At 41.4% G+C, this 25,690-nt stretch overlaps 1 protein-coding gene and 1 long non-coding RNA gene across 2 annotated transcripts in view; one reads left to right on the top strand and one right to left on the bottom strand.

Moving 5' to 3' along the window:
- The window catches only part of LOC145423961 (NACHT, LRR and PYD domains-containing protein 12-like), a 943,237-nt gene that overhangs the window by 121,203 nt on the left and 796,344 nt on the right, over positions 1–25,690 (bottom strand). The window lies entirely within an intron of this gene.
- LOC145424043 (uncharacterized) lies at positions 12,534–16,481 on the top strand. Its single transcript, XR_013904999.1, has 2 exons — positions 12,534–14,083; positions 14,504–16,481. It is a non-coding gene; the product is annotated as an uncharacterized LOC145424043 (long non-coding RNA).

Here is a 25,690-nt window from a genome sequence, read left to right as displayed (position 1 = left end):
TGTTTAAACACCATGAAACAGTTTCAACCTATTAACAGCAAAGACCTGGAGGACATCTTAGGTAAACTGAACTCCTCCTCCTGCTGTTTAGATGTCCTGCCAACAAGTTTTTTCAAAAAGGTCTCAAAGACTTTAGAGTCAGACCTGTTACAGATCGTCAACTTTTCTTTATTATCAGGTGTGTTTCCAGAATCACTAAAAACTGCTGTAATCAAACCTATACTGAAAAAGGACAATCTTGACAAGACACAAATGAACAACTACAGGCCGATCTCAAATCTCCCGTTTTTAAGTAAGATCATTGAAAAAGCAGTTTCTCAACAGCTCAGTTACTTCTTAAAACAGAATAACTGCTACGATGCCTTCCAGTCAGGTTTTAGACAGAACCACAGCACTGAAACCGCTCTGACCAAAGTGTTTAATGACATATGTCTGAATACAGACAGTGGAAAAATGTCAGTCCTAGTTTTACTGGATCTCAGTGCAGCATTTGATACAGTTGACCACAACATATTACTCAAACGACTGGAGAACTGGACAGGTCTTTCAGGAACTGTACTAAACTGGTTCAAAACATACGTAGAAAACAGGAAATACTTTGTATCAATAGGTAACTTCACATCCGAGCAGACAAGTATCACATGTGGAGTTCCCCAAGGTTCCATCTTGGGACCCCTTCTGTTTAACATCTACATGCTCCCACTGGCACAGATTATAAAGAACAACAAAATAAACTACCACAGCTATGCAGATGACACACAAATATATATCACAATGTCACCAGGAGACCGAGGCCCTGTACAGGCTCTTGGTAAATGCATTGAGGAAATCAATGACTGGTTGTGCCACAATTTTCTCCAGCTAAACAAAAACAAAACTGAGGTAATAGTCTTTGGCGCCAAAGAAAAACGATTACAGGTCACCAGAGAACTTCAACCTATACATCTAAAAACCACAAACCAGGCGAGAAATTTGGGTGTAGTGATGGATGCAGACCTAAACTTAGAAAAAGACATTAAGACAATAACAAAGTCAGCTTACTATCACCTCAAGAATATTTCAAGGATAAAAGATCTGATGTCTCAACAGGACCTGGAAAAACTAGTCCATGCATTCATCTTTAGTAGGCTTGATTACTGTAACAGCATCTTTACAGGTCTACCTAAAAAATCAGTCAGACAACTACAGCTCATTCAGAACTCTGCTGCTCGAGTCCTCACTAAGACCAAAAAAGTGGACCACATCAGTCCAGCTCTGAGGTTCTTACACTGGCTGCCTGTCCGTCAGAGGATAGACTTTAAAGTTCTGATGCTGGTCTATAAAGCTCTGAATGGTTTAGGACCAAAATACATCAATGACCTCCTGACCCAGTATGAACCATCCAGATCCCTCAGGTCATCTGGATCCGGTCTTTTATCAGTTCCCAGAGTCAGAACCAGACACGGAGAAGCTGCATTCAGCTTTTATGCTCCTTATATCTGGAACAAACTCCCAGAAAGCCTCAGATCAGCTGAAACACTCAGTTTATTTAAATCCAGGTTGAAGACTCACCTGTTCTCAGCTGCATTTGAATAAAGCACCAAATCCACACTTTAAGCTTAAATTTCAAAACTTACATTTAACTACTGATTTTATCTACTGTTCTGATTTTATCTGTTTTGATTTTATATACTGTTTTGTTTGTTTGTTTGTTTGTTTGTTTGTTTGTTTGTTAATTAGTTAGTTAGGTTATTTGCTTGTTTTAATCAATTTTAAATCATGCTTTTTATTTGTTCTTGTTTCTAATGTCTCTGTAAAGCACTTTGAATCACCTTGTTGTTGAATTGTGCTATACAAATAAACTTGCCTTGCCTTGCCTTGCCTTGCCTACGATGACCTGGATGTCTGAGAACCTTCACAGACTGATTTTACAAGAACAACTTGTGTCAAAAATCCCTGGCAGTGCCTCTCTGTCACACACACAAATCACTACAGTTACAAATTTAATAACTTAAAAAGTAAAAAGACCACTTTTGAGCCGTGTCTTTTTGGCCATAACAAATACCAAAAGAACCGGAATTTAATAACATTAAAACCAAACAATAAATGAGCAAAGTAGTGCATGATAAATATAGACAAATACAAAGTGCAATATAGAAACACTGGGTAAAAAGAGATGAACAATTAAAAAGGAGGATAAAAGATGTGAGCAGTAGTTAAACAGTAGAAATAAATATATAATAAACAAACAAAAATAGATAATAAATGAAAGCCAGGTCAGAAAGGTGAGTTTGGCTTTAAAAGCATGAAAACACACTGCTGTCTTCAGGAAGGCTGCTCCAGTAACAGAAAGTCATCTACATGTGGGTTTAGTTCTGACTTTAGGGACAAGTAAAAAAATAAAATAAAATAAAAACATCTGTCCAGACAACCTGACAGTCAAAAATATAAACTCAGGAACTTAAAAGGAAAATTGTGCTGACTTTGAACGTCCGCATCAAGATAAACTTACAGATTTAAGAGTCAAAAAGTGTCAAAACGTCTGTATCCTTACCTGAGAGTTTCAAGTTTACAGTCAGGACTCTTTAGTCCAACACACAGCAAATCCAATCCTGAATCCTGCAGGTAGTTCGAGCTCAGGTCCAGCTCTCTCAGATGATTGGATGGGGAGCTGAGAATTTCAGACAAAGCTTCAAAGCTTCTTTTTGAGAGTGCACAACGACTCAGCCTGAGGAAGAATAACAATGGAGACATATTCTTTTATTCATCTAGCATTATTAAACATATTTGTTCATAGATTCACTTACAGCACTTTCTTGGATGCTTTGACCACTGGCAGCAGCTTCAAAAATGCCTTCTCTGAACGGGAGTATTTCTCCAGGTCGAACTCATCCAGATCTGATGACAGTAAGATGAAGACCAGAGCCGACCACTGAGCAGGAGACAGTTGATCTGTGGAGAGACGTCCTGATCTCAGGGACTGTTGGATCTCCTCCACTAGAGAACGATCATCCAGTTCATTCAGACAGTGGAACAGGTTGATGCTTTTCTCTGCAGACAGTTTCCCACTGAGCTTCTTCTTGATGTACTGGACTGTTTCCTGATTGGTCTGTGAGCTACTTCCTGTCTGTGTCAGCATGCATAGAAGATCCTGATTGGTCTGCAGTGAAAGACCCAGGAGGAAGCGGAGGAACAAGTCCAGGTGTCCATTTGGACTCTTTAAGGCTTTGTCCACAGCACTCTGGTAGAAGTCTTTTACAGTAAGTGTTTTCTGGAAGATTTTAAAGAGAGGAGATTGTTTCTTAAGCAGGTTGACTCCAGAGTTGATGAAGGTCAGATAGACATGAAGAGCAGCAAAGAACTCCTGAATGCTCAGATGGATGAAACAGTAAACAACGTTGTTGAACATGTGGCACTCATCAGCTTTAAAGATCTGTGTGAACACTCCTGAGTACACTGAGGCTGCTCTGATATCGATGCCACACTCTGTCAGGTCTGATTCATAGAAGATCAGGTTTCCTTTCTGCAGCTGATCAAAGGCCAGTTTTCCCAGAGACTCAATGATCTTCCTGCACGACTCTGTCTCAGCTCCTCCATCATACTTGATGTCCTTCGTTTTTAGGTGAAATAGCACAAGGCGTAGGTAGAGCTCTGTGAGAGTCTTAGGCAGATCTTTGCTCTCTTTGTTCTTCATGACAAACTCCAGAACTGTAGCAGTGATCCAGCAGAAGACTGGGATGTGGCACATGATGTGGAGGCTTCGTGATGTCTTGATGTGGGAGATGATGCTGCTGGCCTGCTCCTCATCTCTGAATCTCTTCCTGAAGTACTCCTCCTTCTGTGGGTCAGTGAACCCTCTGACCTCTGTCACCACGCCAACACAGTCAGGAGGGATCTGATTGGCTGCTGCAGGTCGTGTGGTTATCCAGAGGCGAGCAGAGGGAAGCAATTTCCCCCTGATGAGGTTTATCAGCAGCACATCCACTGAGGTGGACTTTCTAGGGTCAGTCAGGATTGCAGTTTTGTGGAAGTCCAGAGGAGGTCGACACTCATCCAAACCATCAAAGATGAACACAACCTGGAAGTCTTCAAAGATGTAGATTCCTGCTTTTTTGGTTTCAGTAAAGATGTGATGAACAAGTTCCACCAAGCTGAACTTTTCCTCCTTCAGCAGATTCAGCTCTCTGAAAGTGAATGGAAACATGAACTGGATGTCCTGGTTGGCTTTGTCTTCAGCCCAGTCCAGGGTGAACTTCTGTGTTAGGACTGTTTTCCCAATGCCAGCCACTCCCATTGTCAGCACTGTTCTGATTGGTTTATCTCTTCCAGGTGGGAGTTTAAAGATGTCTTCTTGTCTGATGGTTGTTTCTGGTCTGTCTGGTTTCCTGGATGCTGTTTCAATCTGTCTGACCTCATGTTCATCATTAACCTCTGCAGTCCCTCCCCCTGTGATGTAGAGCTCTGTGTAGATCTGACTCAGGAGGGTCGGGTTTTCTGTTGTAGAAATCCCCTCGAGCACACACTGGAACTTCTGCTTCAGGTCTGACTTGAGTTTGAGCTGACACTCAGTGAGAATCTCTGCATGAATAAACAGCAAATGACACAAATGAGAAAACTGCATTCTGGTTACTGTGGTTATGTGTTCAGTTCACTGGACTCTTGGTGTCATGATCCGAGTGAGTCTGAGTAACTTTCCACAGCATCAGCTCTCCTCCCCTGGATGGAGCCCTCCTCACTCCTCCCTGCTCCTCACCTGTTGCCAATTACTCCGGCAGTATCTATGAGCAGCACTCACAATGAACCTTCTCCAGATTGTGTGCTTAGCACAGTCAGTTCTCTGCCTCACATTTTGTCTTGTGCTCCTCAGCTTGTTTCGCGTAACCCTCTTTTCCTGTTCCCTAGTCGGCACCTGGATACATCTTCCAACTCTCGCCATAAGTCACGCCTCAGGATTCTGGCCTGCCACTGCTGGGAAAACTCACTCTTGCAAACTGCCATCCTCAGCTGCCTGCCTCCCTGTGCACCCACATCTCACTCTGTACCCAGATTTAATTCATCTCCTCCTCCAGCTGATCTCCACCTGCAGCCACGTAACACCTCTTAGTTTTTAAATCTTGGACTCATTCACTACACTGTGGACCACTCTGATTATTATCTCCTTTGTTCCAGTGATCCTGGATAGTTTCTATTCGCCCGATTCTGCCCCTGTTGTTCCTTTGACCTGCCTCAGCTTATGTTCTGGCCTCAGCTCTGCACTTCTCATAATACCTCGCTTGCTGTTGAATTTAGCCGTGATTCAGCTTTCTCCGTCAAGAAATCTAGTAAAATACATTTCTGTTAAAAGTCACTCAGCCTCCGTTTTTTGGTTCTGTGCTTGACTCCATTCCTTTTCATGAGCCATTGAGCCCTGACACTTGGGTTATAACTGAGGGCAGGTTTTATAGAGACACATTTGATTTAATTGTGTTTATTTATACAGCACCAAATCAATACTAGCAACATTTCACATATTACATAAACAACACTATGGAGCCAGTGATGAATAAATATGTAGAATAAATGAAAGAATTTCAAGTATAAAAGTTTTTTTTTAATTCCTCCAAATAACAACAACAGTCACCCCAATGTGCTTTATATTGTAAGATAAAGAACCTACAATAATACAACAGAAAAAACCCCAACTATCTTTTTGGGTCCTGAAAACTGAAGGCTCTGCCTCCCATTCTACTTTTAAATACTCTGTGAACAACAAGTAGGCCTGCAGAGCGAGAGCGAAGTGCTCTAATAGGGGGATATGGTACTACAAGGTCATTAAGATAAGATGGGGCCTGATTATTTAAGACCTTGTATGTGAGGAGCAGGATTTTGAATTCAATTCTGGATTTAACAGGAAGTCGATACAGGAGAAATCTGCTCTCTCTTTCTAGTCCCTGTCAGGACTCTTGCTGCAGCATTTTGGATTAACTGAAGCCTTTTCAGCGAGTTTTTAGGACTTGCTGATAATAATGAATTACAGTCGTCCAGCCTTGACGTAATAAATGCATAAACTTGTCACGGCTGGGGCAGCAGTCGTGCGGTGGAGTTAAATGAGGACCCAAGTTGCAGACAGTGGTGGAGATGCGAGTGAGGTTTTATTTACAGTGAACAAACCAAGGTGAGGGCAGAACTAAACATAAACCTAAACTGGAAAAACTACAGTGGCTTGCAAAAGTATTCGGCCCCCTTGAACTTTTCCACATTTTGTCACATTACAGCCACAAACATGAATCAATGTTAGTGGAATTCCAGGTGAAAGACCAACACAAAGTGGTGCACACGTGAGAAGTGGAACGAAAATCATACATCATTCCAAACATTTTGTACAAATAAATAACTGCAAAGTGGGGTGTGCGTAATTATTCAGCCCCCTGAGTCAATACTTTGTAGAACCAGCTTTTGCTGCAGTTCCAGCTGCCAGTCTTTTAGGGTCTGTCTCTACCAGCTTTGCACATCTACAGACTGAAATTCTTGCCCATTCTTCTTTGCAAAACAGCTCCAGCTCAGTCAGATTAGATGGGCAGCGTTTGTGAACAGCAGTTTTCAGATCTTGCCACAGATTCTGGATTGGATTTAGATCTGGACTTTGACTGGGCCGTTCTAACACATGGATATGTTTTGTTTTAAACCATTCCATTGTTGCCCTGGCTTTATGTTCAGGGTCGTTGTCCTGCTGGAAGGGGAACCTCCGCCCCAGTCTCAAGTCTTTTGCAGACTCCAAGAGGTTTTCTTCCAAGACTGTCCTGTATTTGGCTCCATCCATCTTCCCATCAACTCTGACCAGCTTCCCTGTCCCTGCTGAAGAGAAGCACCCCCAGAGCATGATGCTGCCACCACCATATTTGACAGTGGGGATGGTGTGTTCAGAGTCATGTGCAGTGTTAGTTTTCCACCACACATAGCGTTTTGCATTTTGAACAATAAGTTCCATTTTGGTCTCATCTGACCTGAGCACCTTCTTCCACATGTTTGCTGTGTCCCCCACATGGCTTGTGGCAAACTGCAAACGGGACTTCTTATGGTTTTCTGTTAACAATGGCTTTCTTCTTGCCACTCTTCCATAAAGGCCAACTTTGTGCAGTGCACGACTAATAATTCCCCCACCTGAGCTGTAGATCTCTGCAGCTCGTCCAGAGTCACCATGGGCCTCTTGGCTGCATTTCGGATCAGCACTCTCCTTGTTCGGCCTTGTTCGATTACACACAGGTGCACTCTATTTAGTCATTAGCACTCATCAGGCAACGTCTATGTGCAACTGACTGCACTCAAACCAAAGGGGGCTGAATAATTACGCACACCCCACTTTGCAGTTATTTATTTGTAAAAAATGTTTGGAGTCATGTATGATTCTCATTCCACTTCTCACGTGTACACCGCTTTGTGTTGGTCTTTCACCTGGAATTCAAATAAAACTGATTCATGTTTGTGGCTGTAATGTGACAAAATGTGGAAAAGTTCAAGGGGGCCGAATACTTTTGCAAGCCACTGTAAAAGACAAACCTGAAAACATAAGGACATTTGGGAATACACAGAGATGACACAAAGAAGGCTGGATAGAGAGACGAGTAGTAACACTGATTAACACAGTAATGCAGACGACACAACGAGGAACACAGGCAGACACATACTATAAATACACACAAGGTAATGAGGGAATGACACACAGGAGGGGAGCACAGCTGATCCTAATTCACAAGACGAGACACAAACCTTCAAAGTAAAACAGGAAACAGACTGTTTTACAACACAAACTCGGGGACACGAACAGAACACAGAGGAAAGACACAGGTAGAGATCAACCTAAGAACTAATACAAAATCAGAATTAACACAAAGTACACAAGGTGATACCAAAAATGAAACAAAACGCTGAACGACCCAGGACCATGACAGAACTAGTTTTTCAGCGTCACTCTGAGACAGGATATTTCTAACTTTAGAGATGTTGCACAAATGGAAGAAAGCAGTCTTGCATATTTGTTTAATATGTGCGTTGAAGGACATGTCCTGGTCAAAAATGACTCCAAGGTTCCTCACAGCGTTACTGGAGGCCAAGGTAATGCCATCCAGAGTAAGAATCTGGTTAGATACCATATTTCTAAGCTTTTCAGGGCCGAGTACAATAACCTCAGTTTGATCTGAATTAAGAAGCAGAAAGTTAGCGGCCATCCAGGTCTTTATGTCTTTAAGACGTTCCTGCAGTTTAACTAATTGGTGTGTGTTATCTGACTTCATGGACAGATGGAGCTGGGTATCATCTGCATAGCAGTGTAAATGTATGCTATGTCTTCTAATGATGCTGCCTAAGGGAAGCTTGGTAATGGGAGCGTTGCCAGCAGAAGGCTGAAGTGGAATCTCCCAGAAAGCTGCAGAAGAAAAAACATGAGCTGAAATGGTGGATTTCAGTCAAATAAGGAGAACTGTGGCTTTCCTCCAACCTTTGACCAATCACCTTAGTGTCCTGTTTATCAACCATAATAAAAAGCATTTACTGTCTGGGCATTTTTTTGTTTGGGTCTCCAAACAGCAGAAAGAAATGGCAGCCATTTTTTAAACTTTACCTTCAACTGGTAAATAGATTTAAGAAAAAGCACTTTGATCATATTTGTGACGTGTCCCAAACTGTTGTTGTCACCTCATTTATGTTGATAAAACAGCTCTAAAACCAATCTGACAATATAAATCTGTAAAATGGGCAGAAAACCTGCTGCTGGTCCCATTTTAATCAAACCAACCCAAAGAGCAGATATTCATGTGTGTACACAGGAGGTTATTTGTGCAGATGCATAAAACACAAACTGTTGGCTTTCTGCAGTCTCTCACTCCTGAAAGTGTTGGCAAGTGTTTTGGATTTATTATTTATATGGATTTTAATGGCACCTGTGTAATGTTAACTAATGTTTTTATTGTTTATGTGTTTTTTGTTTAGTCATTCCCTGACTTACCTGTGGGTTCTGGGATGGTTTTATTTAAATTCTCCAACAGATCATTCCTGTTTATCCTCCCCAAAAGATTTTTAGCAACTTCAAAAGTGTTGATAGAGTAGGTATCAAACATCAGATCCACTATGTCCGTCCTCTCTGCATTCTCCAGTTTACTCACTGGGATTGCTGGTAAACCTTCTACAGACCCGTTCTTCAGATGCCACTTAAATTTTTCAAAGTCATCACGTCCCAAATCCTCCAAAGTCCCCAGAAGGATTTCTTTAGGTGTCGTCATCTTTTACCCTGTAAGGACCCGATAAACAAAGACTGTAACAACAGCTGGAGAGGTAATTGTCTGATTTATCAGAATTTAACTTGATTCTAACAGCAGTTCATCACAATAAATTTCTAAGGCTCAGAATGCAACAAAATTGCACATGAAGAAGCACATAGAGAAGTATCCAAGTAACACTTTGCTACAATATAAAACAAACTATTATAAATAAAGAAAATATATAAACTAAATATATACACTACCCGTCAAACGTTTTAGAACAGCCCAATTTTTCCAGTGTTTTTGTCACGGTTTGCGAGCCGTGTGTAAATTATTAAAGGACCCTTTATGCAGGCAGCTCAGATGCAAGTGAGTTTATTCATCACATGGTGATACAAACAGAAATGGCGAAGGTGAGCATGGAAACTAAGCAAAAACCTAAACTGGGAAAACTAACAGTACACGAATATGAAGAATTACACGAAGGGAAGACGAAAACACGGAACACAAGGGGTGGGAGCAAAGCACCACAACACATCACTATATAGTAGTGATGGGTCCAGCAACACTGATGCACCGACGCTTGTATCAAGCTCACAGAGCGAAACCTGTATCGGTGCGTGTGTCGCTTTAAGAAAAAGTCACGTGATCGATACAGCTGCTGTATCGCTCATTACCAACGCGCTAAACTGTGTTTAAAAGGTACCGCATCTGCATCTGTCAATGGGATGAGTCGCCACCAAAAAAACCCCCAAAAAACCAAAATTACTCTCGCAAAGATAAAAAAAAAAAAAAAAAAACCATCTCTCCATAACAAAATTGAGCTTGAAAGAAAAAAAAATGTTTCTGCTGTGTGGGATCATTTTGATCTTTTAACTGCAAATAAGGGAATAGTTTGTCTGTCTTTGTTTCAGTGTAATCTATCAGAATAGGAAAAACAGCAATGTGACTTGCAGTGTAAATTATTTATTTTCTATTCTGCTGAGCTTTGTTACACAATCAAAAGCACCTCCTCAGTGTTCAGGCATTACAGAACCAAACATGAAAATGAGGAGACAAACACACCGAGAATGAACACAGGTCGGCCTATATTGACACTGAACTGCTTTATCATCATTTTTTAATTAACATGCGTTTTATTATTTTGAAATCAAGCACCTAGGAAGTCTGTTCTGGACCATGCAGTCCTGAGTTTTATTATAACGGACTGCCAACCCCTTAGTATTGTGGAGAGTGTCGGAGAGAAACATTCCAAGATCAGAGGATCCTTTAACGTACTGGGGGAACAGGAAGACATCTTATCTGAACCTTTTCCACCTGGCTTTACAGTTTTTGTGTACCCCAGCTTCATCTGTGCCTCTGAATTTTCCAAAGCTGGGGAAATGCACCTTAGAACACACATGCATCAACACTACAATGAGCGGGCGGAGGGAGGTTTTGGAGTCTTCTCACACCCCCGTTCTCTGCGACAGGCACGTGCAGAGGGGGGGGGGGGGGGCTAGAGGGGCTTGAGCACCCGCCCCTTTCCTGATGGGTGCCCAAGGTGCCCTTTTGTTGAGGCAACTTTTTAAAAAAAAAAAGTATTATTTTTTTTTTAATGTGTGTGTGCGTGCAGAGTCCTGTCTGTGCCCCTCAACAATAATATTTAACTATTAATCACAGTTTTGCTAAATAAAAGGATCTGGCTTGCATCAGTCACATGATCACATTTAACCAATGATCGCCCTCGACGGCAGAACGCGCTGGTTACGAGCCGGGAACGAGCTCACAAAGAGCACGCGCATTTTTTGCGGTCCGGAGCTGTAGGAGAAACACAAGTTAACTCAGAGACACAGACTGATGCGACAAAACCAGTAAGTAGGTGTACAGCGTACACTGCAGTGTGTAGCACACAGGAGTATTAGCTTATTACGTACACGTTGGTAAGTTGTCTTGTGGCAATTTGACGAACTGAAACAAATGAGCGTGCTGTGTGTGCAACAGCGTGACAAACATTACCTGTCCTTTTATTAACTGCACATGTAGTGCTGGTCATAGCTGCTGGCTACCTGTGTAAGGCTGTCATGGGTCTGTAGCTCTGTCACCGTTTTAGTGAACATATTTAGTTTTAAAGTAAGTTACAGAGCATTTCCTGCCCTTCTGGGGGGATTATATTTCACTAAAAAACGATCTAATATACATGTCCACATAATTATGCATTATTATAATTATAATATATTAAAAACACGCTGTATTTTAAAGAACATACATTAAGATGCAGATTATATTAGATTTATATTTTAAATAAGACAAAATTTGGATTTTACAGCAGTAAAATGATTGTATCTCTATACATGTAATAAGCTTTGCCCTGCACAGAGTGGATAGTGAAACAAATGGAATCATCATAAATACATTATTTCATATTTATTACTTCCCCCTCCTCATTGCTTTATTATTGTAGCTCTAGTAATAAATAATAATGTAAGGATTCTGGATCAGCACCATGATGCCCATAGTATATACAGTATTCTGAAGAAGGTCTAAAATGTCAGTGTGTTGCACCAAAATATTTAAGTAATTATCAGTTTTAGTTCTTAGAGTGTACCTCAAAGCACACTGTGTTCTGTTGATCTTATGTGCTGCACAATAATGTTTAATATTTAGTATTTACTGTTATATTACTATATATCATTGTGATGTTGTTTATTGTATTGCTCTCATTTTCTTCTGCTTGTTTTCTTTTTTCTTTCTCAACAGGTGATCCAGGTGATTGATGTATGTGTGTGTGTATATATATATATATATATATATATATTTTTTTGTCTGCTTATTTAGTTGGTTTTTGTTTTTTTGCCCTTTATCCCTGTCCCAGGACACAGCTGGGAGTGATTGACAAGATGAGACAGAGGAAACGCAAACTAAACACACTGACATGAGACACGGACCTTCACCACAAAGCAGTAAATACATAGACTGAGGCTACGTCCACACGTACACGGGTATTTTTGAGAACGGAGATTTTCCGTTTTTGTTTTCAAAAATAATCCCGTCCACACGTAAAGGCAGAAATGAAGGAAAACACTGCTAGGAACATGCCAAAGCAACAGGTGGAGATATATTCCTAACCGTGCAGAAATGCTGGCCAATCAGAAGTCTAGAAGCCTCGGTGGGAAAAAGTAAACAAAGCTGGGGCATAGAAGGAGAACCAAGTCGTATGTGTGGAGGGACAGTAACTGTGTGTATATGTAATCATTTAAACACTGCAGAAAGTACAATTAACACTAATAGTATAATAATAGTACCTGAATTGTACGGAGCCCCTCTGATGACATGGTCCAAAAATAAATAAATTGTGGCCACAAAATACCCTCGAAATACTATTTTCGAGAGCACGAAATGGGTATAACGTGGCAACGAATTACGCATTTGTGGCAACATCATATTGATACAATTCCTGGACAGCTGCGTAGAGACACAAGCATGAGAGTAGGCTAAACCTATACACCGTGGACAGAGACGGTATGAGTGAGTTTTATTTTAGGCTGGGAATGAGCTACAATGCATTTTGAAAAGCCTGCAATGCAAGGAACCATTATTACGGAGAGACATTTAAACAGGATACTGAGAGCCCAGCTGCTTTACAGGGCCTGGACGCCGGGATAGATTTTATTGTCAACCAACTGCAAGGGCCTGGGAAGGATCACGGTTATTGGTCAAGTGTTTCGTGCCCACAAATTAGCATTTCGTGCGCACGAAGTAGTATTTTGTGGCCACAATTGATTTATTTTTTGGACCATGTCATCAGAGGGGCTCCGAAGAATTGGGATACAGCCTCTGAGATAGAAAGTGTGCGACCGTGAACTCGACTCTCTTTATGACACATACACACACAGACACACACACAGACACTTGTTTTCAGATTTTAGTGAGGACACCAAAAAGCCTCAAAAATATCCTCAAACTCGTGAGGACGGCCATTTTGTGGGACTCTATTAGCCCACATAGTAGCATACCAACTCTTTGTCCTCACAAACATGTCTAAACAGGTACACACACACACACAGACACACACACAAACAGGTTTGTCAGGTTCCTCGGCTCGTTCTCTGCGTTCAGTCCATTGAAGGTGATTATTGAGCCAATCACAGCTACAGAGCTCACTGTGACTCTTCTTCTCTCTACAGTCACACAAACAAACACACTCAGAGACTCTGACAGCAAAACTACAACAATGTGGTGTTAACACTCACCCTGCCTCAGCTCCACCGTCCTCCTGCTGCTCTGACGGAGGCTCAGCTGTTTCTCTTCCTGTTCCCACCTGCTCGGGTGGCTCCTCCCCTCTGCAGTTACAGGAAATCAGGTGTGTGTGTCTCTTGTTGAGACTGGTTCTTCCTGCTCTCTATCATCACATTGGGTGTTTCCAAATTCAGGGAGAGGATGCTTCGAATGCCACATTTGTAGGAAATTGTATCACATGGACGCGACGAAGGCTGTTCAAATTTGAAGTCTTCCAAATGCGTCCTTCATTTCCCTGAATTTGAAGGATGGGTCAGGTGTGTCCTTTGTGGCCCAACATATCCCAGGATTCATTGCGGGCCATACAGGAGATATTTTTCTGATAATGATAGTGATCGAAGTGGGAGTTAATGCAGGAGACGAACACTTTCAAATGTAAGTATATGAAAATCTGGTGGTGCAAAAGTTTTTATAGCGGGTGTGTTGTTAGGCTCTGGGCATCTGCATAGACATGTTCTTTTTTTGAGAATGTGAGGACAAACTTGAAAGAGAGACACTGTGAGAGTGGACACATCCACACTGCTGCTGCATCTGTGCTCACCACGATGGCCTCCTTCAGAGAGATGGAGGACTCACTCTGTCTTCTGGCTGATGTAAGTGTTCAGCTTTGAACAGCTGTCGTTCCAGCTGCTTTTAACTTTGTAGTTTCACATTTGTACAGACTTTATATTTTTTATAGACGTGTCATAAACCAGTCCTTAAATCATTTTCATTATCACAGATACAGTCTACACTCTGCATCATGAGCTGGTCAATATCGCAAAAGTTGTAATTCGTTTCATGTTTCATGTAAACTGCTCTGAGGTCACAGTGACACCAGCAGATGTAGTTACAGCCTCTCTGTCCCCACCATCCCGGCCCACGTAGACCGCAAAGGCCGGGTCCTCCGAAGGATGCAGCCGACGAATTGGAACACAGCTCATGTCTGACAGCAGTTTGAAGAGGAAATGGATTCTGTTCTGTTCTTCACTCATCACCTACCTGACAGCTGACACCTCACACCTGTTTCTCAGCTGCAGGTCAGACAGAAGGACACACAGAGGATGGAGGGAAGGAGGATGGATCTGCTAGTCTGAAAGTTGGTATGTCAGTTTCTGGTCAAGTTTTTGTTCAACAGGAAACATAAACAGAAGCAGGATTCATACCAGCCTCCACTTGAACAGCAGCCTGCTTAAACTGTCTGCGTGTCTCTAGCTGATCTCTGTCTCCTGCTGATGTCACAACGTCTCCGTTTTATTTGAACACTGGAGGTGAAGATGGCAGATTGTTGGCTAAAATGGATGTCTGTGGCATCCTGCATTTAATGTTCAGCATCTTTGTGAAAAACCCTTTAAAAGTTGTTTAACATGTCCAAAAATCCAAAACTGTTACAGATTACAAAGATGTTGTTTCTATGGGCTCAGGCTGTACTTGCTAGTTCACATTTCGGTAGTAATGTTGATGATGAGGATCATTATTTGTCATTGCTTTAGTTTTTATTCCACTGTTTCAAGGACATGCACTTAGTAGGGACAGCGGACTGGACAGGTCTTCAGTCTGTCTCGCTCTAAGACAGCTGGGTTAGGCTCCAGCGCCCCCGCGACCCTGAAAAGGATCAGCAGAAGTGGATGGATGGAGGGTCAGTTTGTCAACATTAGAAAAACAAACATACTACCTGCCTTAAATGTGAAATGGACGGGCTTTATGTTTGCTCGTTGTTTGCTAAAGAGACTTTTCTGCAGCATTTCTCTCCCGACTTCTTTGTAGCACCTTTCACTGTCACACATTTGATCTTTACAGCAGGGCTGTGCCATATCATATACCATACTATAGAATTTTGACATAGTAGCTATATAATGTTACTCCTACTTTATAGATCTCCATCACCCGATCCTCCGAAAACCTCTTGGAGTTGGCAGCACTCGACTGAGCCATTTTGTGCAGAAGAAGATTAAAATGATGCTTTAAACTCCAGATGTTATCTGAGCTCAGATCCTAAAGCCAGACCTCTGCATCTTCATTCTTGTGGAAAAGCAGAGCAGATGTTGTTTTCAGGAGGATGCTGCTATAATGGCTTTAGTTCCTTGCAGGTAATTATGACGACAGCGGAAGCAGCAGGAACAACAAACAGCCCAAACTAACAGACAAACTATTAATGAAAGTCCAACCCAATCTCCTCCATCCCCGTATCCTCCACTATTTGCATCTTCATCTGTGAAACCTGCAGAGCAGAAACAGTGTGTGGACAAAGTTAGCCGGTATGCAGACATGTTTGCTTTTGTTACAGGAGTTTGAAACACATCTGCAGCTCATTCAGAGGCTTTGGGGCCGTACACACTTCATTTTAAATCAGTACAGCCGATCTCACAGCTGCTGGATGTTTCTTTGAATCATAAGAACATTAAGACAAACAAGATGATCATGAAAATCATATTAATGATTGATTTGGCCTACGTTTGATGCTGAACTGCAGTAGCTCCTGACATTGTGCTTTTATTTCGTCTGGATTAGTTTGCAGCACTGCTGCACAGTTTACATTAAAGTGCACTTTTGCAGAGCAGACGACCCCCTGCACGACTGATGGGGTGAACCAAGGCCCTGCATCAGACAAAGAAGCATTATTTCAACTGTGAGTCATGCAAAGCAGCTCTAGTAGAGTCCTGTAAATGAACAGACTGGATCCCTGTAACGTACCACCTCAGTGACCAGTGGAAACATTCAAATGTTCAGGTAGTCATCCTAACTGACTTGGGGTTTCTGCCAGTGTGTTACAAGTGAAGCAGCTTGCCTGGTCTACACACTGGGACTCGTTTCTTTAAATCACCATTAATACAGTTTCAGCTGCTGACACATTCACTAGTGGGTAGTAATTAAAGCATGCTGCACCACTCATGAGTGCTATCATTCAGCACTCTCATTCATTTGTCTTAAAGCTGGTAATTAAACTCCCTGATGCCTCACTCTGTCTCACTCTTTTCTGTGTGTGAGAGAAAGAAGATGCAGCTGTGTTTCTAACAGCTGCTCTGGAGGAAGCCCTGCAACTCTAGAATCTCACCTGAGTCTGTGACTGTGAGCTTGATGGAGTGCCTGAACTCCTTGATGACTCTCTCACCACAGATGCTGTGGTTGGCTGTAATCTTACATTCATATCTTCCTGTATCGCTGATGCTGATGTTCCTCACAATCACAGAAACGTCTCGCTCCTTCATGGATGAGCGTCTCAGCTCCACTCGGCATTTGAAGGACTCGTGCTGATAGTTCTCATCTGAGTGATGGCTTTGGAAGAACACAGAGCCGTCTGACTCGAGCTCGGGTCTGCTCCACTCTAATGCTGTGATATCTGCATCTGTGGGTCCCCGACACTGAAGAGTGACGTCTTGTTCAGACCTCACTTTGACATCTGTGTGGTCTAAAGTGAGACTTCACTCAAATGTGTGCTCAGATGAAATGATCAGAAGAGTTTCGTGATGAGAACTTAGAGTCAGATCAATATTGCTGCAGTTTATTACTCAAGACTATAAATTTCTATAATTCCATAACTATGAGTGTAAGATTATTATATTATCTTATGCCACGTTGTACCCCTAATTAAAGATTGTGAAATTATTATGTAGTTTTAGTTTGCATTATTCTCCAGACTTAGAAGAAGGTGATAACTATTTGATTTATCAGACTGATTTGTATTACATCATACTGCTGATTTATGGTGAATGAATGATATTGTTTTATGATGCATGATACTGCTGAGTTATAAGAAATACTGTTTTCAGAGAATCAAGGCCTTATTTGTCTGATTAGAAAAGAACAGAACATACTGCACAGGAAGCCGAGGTCATAACTCAGGCTCACTGAGAGAGAAAGAATGTGGATGTTTAGCTTGGAGGGGCTGAAGCTATAAGAATGTGAGAAACACTCAGACACTTGGAGATCAGGCGGACACCCTCCCGCGCTCATCTCCCCATCCGGATGGTTTATGGTCAAAGTGTTTGTCTGGAATAAAGAGATTGTTGATTGAGCATTTATACACCGAGTGCTGTTCTTCCTTCAGCCCAAAGATCAACGAACTGGAATATTTAACATGAGAAAATCAAGAGGATTTTTTGCATTTTCTGTATATTTTGCAGTAACAGCAGTAGTAGGATGATCCAAACTCACCCGAGGCCTCACTGTGAGGTTGATGAAGCACTGAACGATCTCTCGTGCTCTTTTTGTTCCTGAACACAATCCGACACTTGTTTGTGCCGTTATCGCTGATGATGACGTTCTTCAGAATCAAAGTGAGGTCTCCATCCTTCAACTCCACTCGGTCTCCAAAGGACTCAGGCTGCTGTCTTTGAAACAAGTTACGATAGAACAGAGGATCCAGGCCACGTCTGCTCCACTGCAGCAGGGTGATGGCTGCAGCTCTGGGACACGGACAGCGAAAGGTGGCCTCTTGTCTGGGCGTCGCTTTGATTTCTGTGTGAGTCATGGACACACACACACCATCAGTGGCTCTGATGCCAATAGACCTGTGTCTGTTTCTGATTGGTCAGAATCGTAAACATGGGAACACTGCCTCTTTCATGTGAACACACTCTTACCTATTGATTGAAAAAGTCTGGGGTAATTTATCAAATTGAAAAGCACCTTCATGTGACCTCTCATCAGTAGGAGTAACGCAGCTCAGACAGGTAGGTGGGGTGAGAAAATAGAAGGATTTAAAAATAAATACAAGAACTTGGAAATGCTTTCACTGCCCACATGTTTCTATATCAGCACTGCCAGTGAATTTTGTCCCCCCTTTCCTTTAGTCTGTGTGTTGTGGCGTCTCCCCGTGCTTTCTTTTCCTTTTCTCCCTCCTTTTACCACCAATACACCAGCAGATGGCCGCGCCTCCCTGAGCTTGGACCTGCTGGAGGTTTCCTCCTGTTACAAGGGAGTTTTTCCTTCGCACTAAGTGCTTGTTCACAGGGAGCCGTGATTGTTAGCATTTCCTCTGTATTAATGTAAACTATTTCAGTCGAGTACAAAATGCTTTGAGGTCACTGTTCTTGTGATTTGGTGCTAAAAAGATGGAGCAGAACTGAAAGTTTCGGGGACTTTGGTGTGTTAGCCTCGTATGTTGACAAAGGGATAAAATTGCATTTTTTGAAACACACTGTTCTTTACAATCACTGCTCATATTTTTTATAATTTCCTTGTTTCAGAATCAGAATCAGAATCAGAATACTTTATTGATCCCTGGGGGAAATTATTTTTTGTTACTTTTGTTTGCACATGTTATTAATAATCTGGTATCACAGATGTTTGATGTAGACTAAAGCTCGTCTGCGTCATCATCACCTGACTGCCAGCAGGTGTCAGGCTGACTGTGAACTGCCCGTCTCAAATATACAGTGTGTCATGTTTCGGCTGTGTACAGGCAAGAGAAGGACCCAAACGCAAAACTCACCACGCAGGAATAAAACTCAAAAAGCTGCTTTATTGCAGAATGGCACAAAAATATAACAAAACTAAACTGGGGCATGGATAAACTGACACACAGGGAAACACAGCCATGAGGGAGACTACGACACTGACAAAGAGAAACACAGGGCTTAAATACACTGAGGGATAACGAGGGAATGAGACACAGAAGGAGAGCACAGCTGGGAGTAATCAGGCTGGACGAGACAAGGGAAGCAAAACTAGAAACACTCACATGAGACATGGACCTTCAAAATAAAACAGGAAACACACTGAACTCTAAACATGCAAACTTAACAGCAACTGAGACGACAGAACATAGGGACCAGAAACATGGTATAAAGAGGTCACAGTAGACACAACATTGAACACAGGGAAGCCATATTACAAAGCCAAAGAACTAAACCTATGATAACCATAACTGAAATCTAGGGAAACAGGAAACAGTACAACAAAGGACTCAAAACATAATCCATAATATAAAAACACGAGATCTCTTCAAAATAAAACAGGAAACACGAGAGGCAGACATGACAACATAAGACAACAGACATGAAACACACGAAGGGCAAGGGAGACTTCACAGGGGTTGAAAACACAAGGGGGAGCTAATAAGCAAACGAACATAGGAAACCTAATAAGCTTAAACATACACTATAAACATCAAAAGAACTAAAACTCAAAACACTGGGTCATAAGACCCAGGATCGTGACACAGTGGCTTGCAAAAATATTCGGTCCCCATGAACTTTTCCACATTTTGTCACATTACAGCCACAAACATGAATCAATGTTAGTGGAATTCCAGGTGAAAGACCAACACAAAGTGGTGCACACGTGAGAAGTGGAACGAAAATCATACATGATTCCAAACATTTTTTACAAATAAATAACTGCAAAGTGGGGTGTGTGTAATTATTCAGCCCCTGAGTCAATACTTTGTAGAACCAGCTTTTGCTGCAGTTCCAGCTGCCAGTCTTTTAGGGTCTGTCTGTACCAGCTTTGCACATCTACAGACTGAAATCTTTGCACATTCTTCTTTGCAAAACAGCTCCAGCTCAGTCAGATTAGATCAGGGGCGTCAAACTCAATCGCACAGGGGGCCAAAACTCAAGGCACACTTTAGGTCGTGGGCCAAACAAGATAAACATTTATTGAACACACTAAAACAATGTTTTTTTAAACATAAATATGAATAAAAACAGACAGGAATAATATTCCAGATTAAATAAACTTTTAAAAAAAATAAACTTTAAATATTTTGCTCTTCATAAAAATATATCCTGTCAAAATTATGCAAGTTAGAAATATGAACATGCTGCCAAAACCCCCAGAAAAAGCAAAAAAAGCACACACAAGGGCAGTTTCATGTCGGTTACACTTTAACATACGTTTTCAAAAATGTCTTTCCCTGTCGTTGTCCCGTGCATCGATTTAATGTTCAGTATTTCCTCTCCACTGGATGAAGATGGCCAGCTGTGCAATGTCCATCATGTCTGTACTTTCATCCACAGCAAGCAATAAAGTTTTTGCTTCTTTCACACAACTGTGTTCTTAAATCAGTGGCCATCTCACAAACCCGATCAGCAATCGTATTTCTGCTCAGGCCCACATTTGCAAAAATCTGCGTTTTGTTTGGACACAAGACGTCGCACAGCTTCATCATGCAGCTCTTCAGAGTGGTATCGGGCTGATTTGGCTCCTCTGCTACAATAAAACTTGCTCTCACAACAGCTTCACTTTGTGATTTTGCTCTGGTGATGTTACACCCTGAAAAGGGGCTGAAAAGGGGATAAGTCAATGACGACGCTCAGACACGATGCTTCTCCTTCAGCAGCTTCATTGCTTCGTGGCCAGAGCTCCCCCTTCCGGCAACGGCAGGCATAACTAATCAATCGTGATCACTAAATCACATGGATTATTCCCCAGGCTCAACAAGTAGATCACAGATTGAATGTTACACAGGTTGTAGTCGCATTAAGGATTATTATCCGGTTGAACATAGTCATGAACTCTTTTAACTATTTTAGCCTGTGTTACATTACATCTCTTTGATGGGACTTCGTTTACCCTTGTTTATACATTTACATATTTGAAATAAATTGAATAATATATTGGGTAACTTTTAACCACAACTTTTTACTCCATTATGAACTTCAACAAATAATCAATCTATCACAGTGACAAACGTCTGCTGAAATGTCAGATTCTTCTTTAGCTCTTCTACTTTCTGTAGTTTCTGCTCTGCATTTAGGTTTTTCAGGTTATCCTGACGTTTTGTCTCAAAGTGCTGTCTTAAATTAAATTCCTTAATTACAGCCACATTAGCTCCACTAATAAGATACATGGGTTTACCAGCATGTCTGTAAACATATATTCAGTCTCCCACTGGCGCTGAAAGGCTCTGCTTTCAGAATCAACTTTTCTCTCCACCATTGTGGGCGGCTAGCTTCAATAACAGAAGTTTGACTTGATTGATGCGGGAATGTTCCCAGTTAGCCTGGGTGCTTCAGCACCCCCCAAAATGAATCAAAGCACCCCCAAAGATTTCTTACTTTTTTGACAATATTTGCTGTTTGTGTGACACACTACTAAAAATATAAAAAGCATACAGACTTGGTTGAGACGTAACACTTTAACAACAAAAGTATAGATAACCTCCCCCCCCTCCTAAAGTGGTTTGTTCCAGCTCTCCCCTGCTCTGGCTTTAGCGCCCTTTCTGCCAGAGGATGGTGGCTGAGACGCAGCAGAGCGGAGGTGTAAGTGCCTGGCTTAAAACAGGACATATTGGCTGCATTTAACCTTCAGTTACTCTTTATATAGTTAGGTAGGAGTCAGGCCATGTTTCTTTTAGCTGAAAAACATTACACCAGGTAACCTGCAGTGTTGAAAGCGTGTTTTCCCACGATGTTTGCTACCCTACAATCCGTCCTGCTCTGTAGTAAAATCAGCGACATTTGACCGTCCTGTTGCTCCCATTGAAATGTATACAGACTATTTAAAATCTAAAACTTATAATTGTCCGTAGCCTGCTGTTGTTACCACTGTCCTGTTTTAAATGGATGCTAACTAGCTAACTGACTGAATGCCCATTAACCTTATAACTCCTGTTGTGTGTGTGTGTGTGTGTGTGTGTGTGTGTGTGTGTGTGTGTGTGTGTGTGTGTGTGTGTGTGTGTGTACAGACAGCCAGGTTCATAATGGATATAAGGAAGTTTTTTCAAAAAAAGGAGCCACATTCAGGAAAAAGTGTAAGATCAAATGATCCGTGAATCAAGAATAATGTTGGATCAGTGTTTCAATGTTTATATCTTTTATTAGATGTTCGTGTGGTTTGGTTATTTGCCTTTTGGTTGAAAGTAGACTGAGAGAGGACTTTTTGTTAGTGATCTTAATAGTATTTTTTCATATTAATTTAATTTTTCATCTGATTGAATACAATCTATTTGTGTATGATTGTCAGTCGAAAGAGGGAGAGAGGAAAGAGGGAACGTGAGGAGAAAGTACAAGGTCAGGAAGAACCAGGTAAGAAAACAGACAGGGAACAGTGACAGGCACAACAGAAACTGTTAAACTGACAAAGAGAAAAAACCTGATTTTACTCACAATATCTGGAAGTTGTGTTCTCCCTATATTAAAGCTGCTAAACAGAATCTGCAAAACAAACTGGGTTGAAACATTTTGACCCTCTTTAACAACATTCCAACATAACATTATCATTGATTGGGGAGATTAAAATTAATGATATATTTTTATGTGGTTCAGCCACAACTCTACTAAAACCTCAGCCAGTAATAGGTCGGCCAACTTTTGGACCGTCCAGTTGTCTGTACGACTGCCGCAGTACGTACATCACATTTGCACACTATCAGAGCCAAACAGCCCTGGTGGAGTGAGGAGCTGTAAAGAGAAGCAGATGCTCTGTTTATATTCTACAAATGTTTTAAGCTTGTTTCAAAGATTCTGTACTGCACCTTTAAATGTTTTCCAGAAGCACACAGACACTTATCAGTGTTTCTCAAACTTTTTACAGTGTGGACCACCTGATAAAAATGTCAAGCTCTCCCAAGCACCACTATGAAAGCATGAAACTCATAAATCTAAAAACACAAAATTAGTATCTGCAGTAAAGATTTTTTCATGCATTGTATACATTCTACCACAGGCAAAGTTGCCTCCATTTTTATATTCGTTTTTTAAATATTTTGTAATAATTTATTTGTAATAATTTATTTATTTATTAATGTAATTATATTTTTTATGTATCTGTATTATATTATACAAACACATTAAAAGTGAATCTCTGTCCAAAATATGCACTCAGTTTACTTCTTACTCACTATGAGCATCATTCATTATTCTCCTCCAGTAATTAAGGTTAGGATATGTATTTTTTTTATTCCAATCCATTCTTCTTTGGCAGCATTTAAATAACCTTGATCAGAATTGATGGTTTTGTTACAGACTTTTCAAAAAAGTGTTTTGCTTTTCTTTCACAAATGTGGGATTAAATTGTTAAAATGTACAAAACAGTGATGTCATGTTTTGTGACGAGGACCCAGGCACAGAGAGACTTGATGGATTTAATAATCTTTTGATTTAATAAAGAAATTTGCAGACTTGCACAGAGATGGTAAAATTATGATGACTGATAAAGGAGGCGAAGACAACATGAGGACAGGGAGGATGCAGGGACCGACAGAGACGGGGAAGAAGTCTCATTGTGACGAGTAAAGTGTATCTTGGCTGGCTGGGCAGCTCTCTGGGTGCTCAGCCCCCTGAAGCTCTGATCCTAGAATCGCTCCTGCAAAAATTTTACATTTTCTGTAAATTCTGTGAATCTCGGGCAGCTCGACTTGCGTGAAGTGTTTCAAGCTGGGCGTCGTGTACCTGGAGTCGAGTGTTTTAATTGAAACGATACATTTTTAGACATAAGTTGTAACGGCCGCCGTTTTCTTTGTGAGTATTTATTCCACGGCGTGCTGCGGGGACAAGCCTGTTCTAACGTTTGAGTCTAAGCTTTAGTTTTTGCTTCTCATCCGTAAACACTCTGCATCTTTCATGTGATTCAGTTTATTTTGAAAAGTCTCAACAGGCTTTATGGCTTTATTGTGAAAGGTTTATGTGGAAAATAAACAAGCGGACAGTCGATGGTTTTACCATCGTTGTTGCTAACGACAACGCATAAAAACAGGCGCTTGTCCGTCCGTAGTGTGGTTATATTAAATATAAGAGAAAGAGAGAACTTTAAGAAATGAATATAGCCTCTACAGTGACCATCAAAACATGAAAAAATATTGCTGTAAACAGTTTATTTTGCGACACCACGAAACAAACGATAGCGTAAAATGAAACGATAGATGTTTTTATATCGTCATCCGACACATATCGTTATATCGAACAGCCCTAATCAATACAGTTTTCAAAAAATGCTTCTCTGTGCAGAATCGTTTTAAAAACATAAACAGCTGTGGGATGCTGCTTGTCCGTGATTTGGACATCATATTTTCTTGTTTGGCTTGGAAGGAAGTTGGTTTGGAAACATATTTGGCGACGCTTCATCTTCTGCTTTGCAACTGTGTGGGATTTAAAAACCTGTCCATGATGCTGGCAGTGTCCAAGCATGTTGTTGTTTTTTAAGTTCATATCTCCCCTGCAACGGCTCTGAAAACATGTGTTCTAACAGCAGCAGTACTGAGCTCAGTCTCAGAGAGATGCAGATGCAGTTTGCATGTAACTACATGCAGCCTTCCTCTTTCTCTCGCACCTCTCTCCCTCCTTCTTGTGGAGCAGGTCTCTCTCTCTCTGGTACACAACTGCACGCACACACGCACACACACACAACAGAAGAAAGGAGAACTGGAAAGCCGAAGACTTGTTGACTAGATTCCCAAGCAGTGACGCGGTGGATATTCATCATCATTTGCCCTCCTGTCCACCTTTGATAGTTTACACTCATTCTCTTGTGCCCTTATTTGCCTTTACACCACATAAAGGGGGGGGGGGGGGGGGGGGGGATTAATTTGATGCTACAAGTGCCTAAAGCAGGTGCCCGAGAGGATCACATATGGAGAATGATGTATGGCCACATCTGCGCATCTCGTTTAGTAGCAGCCTTGGATGAATAGACTGTTGTGTTGCTTTAAGAGGCCCCATGGGCAGATTAGCTCTTCTAGTCCAAGACAAAGCTCAGATTATAGAGGCAGTGCCATTTCACATCCTCTGAACACCCACAGTCCCGCACAACTCCTACAGATTAAGCTGTGATGAAGCTCCACTGTGATGATGATGATGCTCCCGTGCGCACATTTTATTACTAACAGTCATGGAGGTCATGCTGAGCAGGGAGGGGATGATACGGATCAATAGCACTGTAGTGTAACATGGGTAAAAAAAGCCATCAGGGGAGATCAGGTAGAGAACATGAAGGTCCAGTCACACTGAATGGATTCATTTTTACCAACAAGTGCTTTAAAGAGAGCTCCTGCTTGGCACAAACACCTGTGTGCCTTCAGAGACTCAACTTCCATCAAATATTTGTTTTTTAATTAAGGCACAAGTGCACAGGCAGCAGTCTGTGTTCAGAAAAACCCAAAACATTTGATTCAAATTTAGAACAAAAACACCACAGTGGGAGGGAAACAGAGAAACTGGCTTCTTTTTTCCACTATAACTGTGTTTACAGGCCGTTCCAGTCTTTATCTGTCTCACACACTCGACCAAATAACAAACACAAAATAAAAAAAGAACATCTCACATAAATAAATACAGAAA

This window comes from Astatotilapia calliptera, chromosome 23, assembly GCF_964374335.1.
Source record: "Astatotilapia calliptera chromosome 23, fAstCal68.1, whole genome shotgun sequence".
Classification (NCBI taxonomy): domain Eukaryota; kingdom Metazoa; phylum Chordata; class Actinopteri; order Cichliformes; family Cichlidae; genus Astatotilapia; species Astatotilapia calliptera.
Note: the sequence above shows the minus strand (reverse complement) of the source record. Positions and strands in the feature narration are given on the sequence as shown.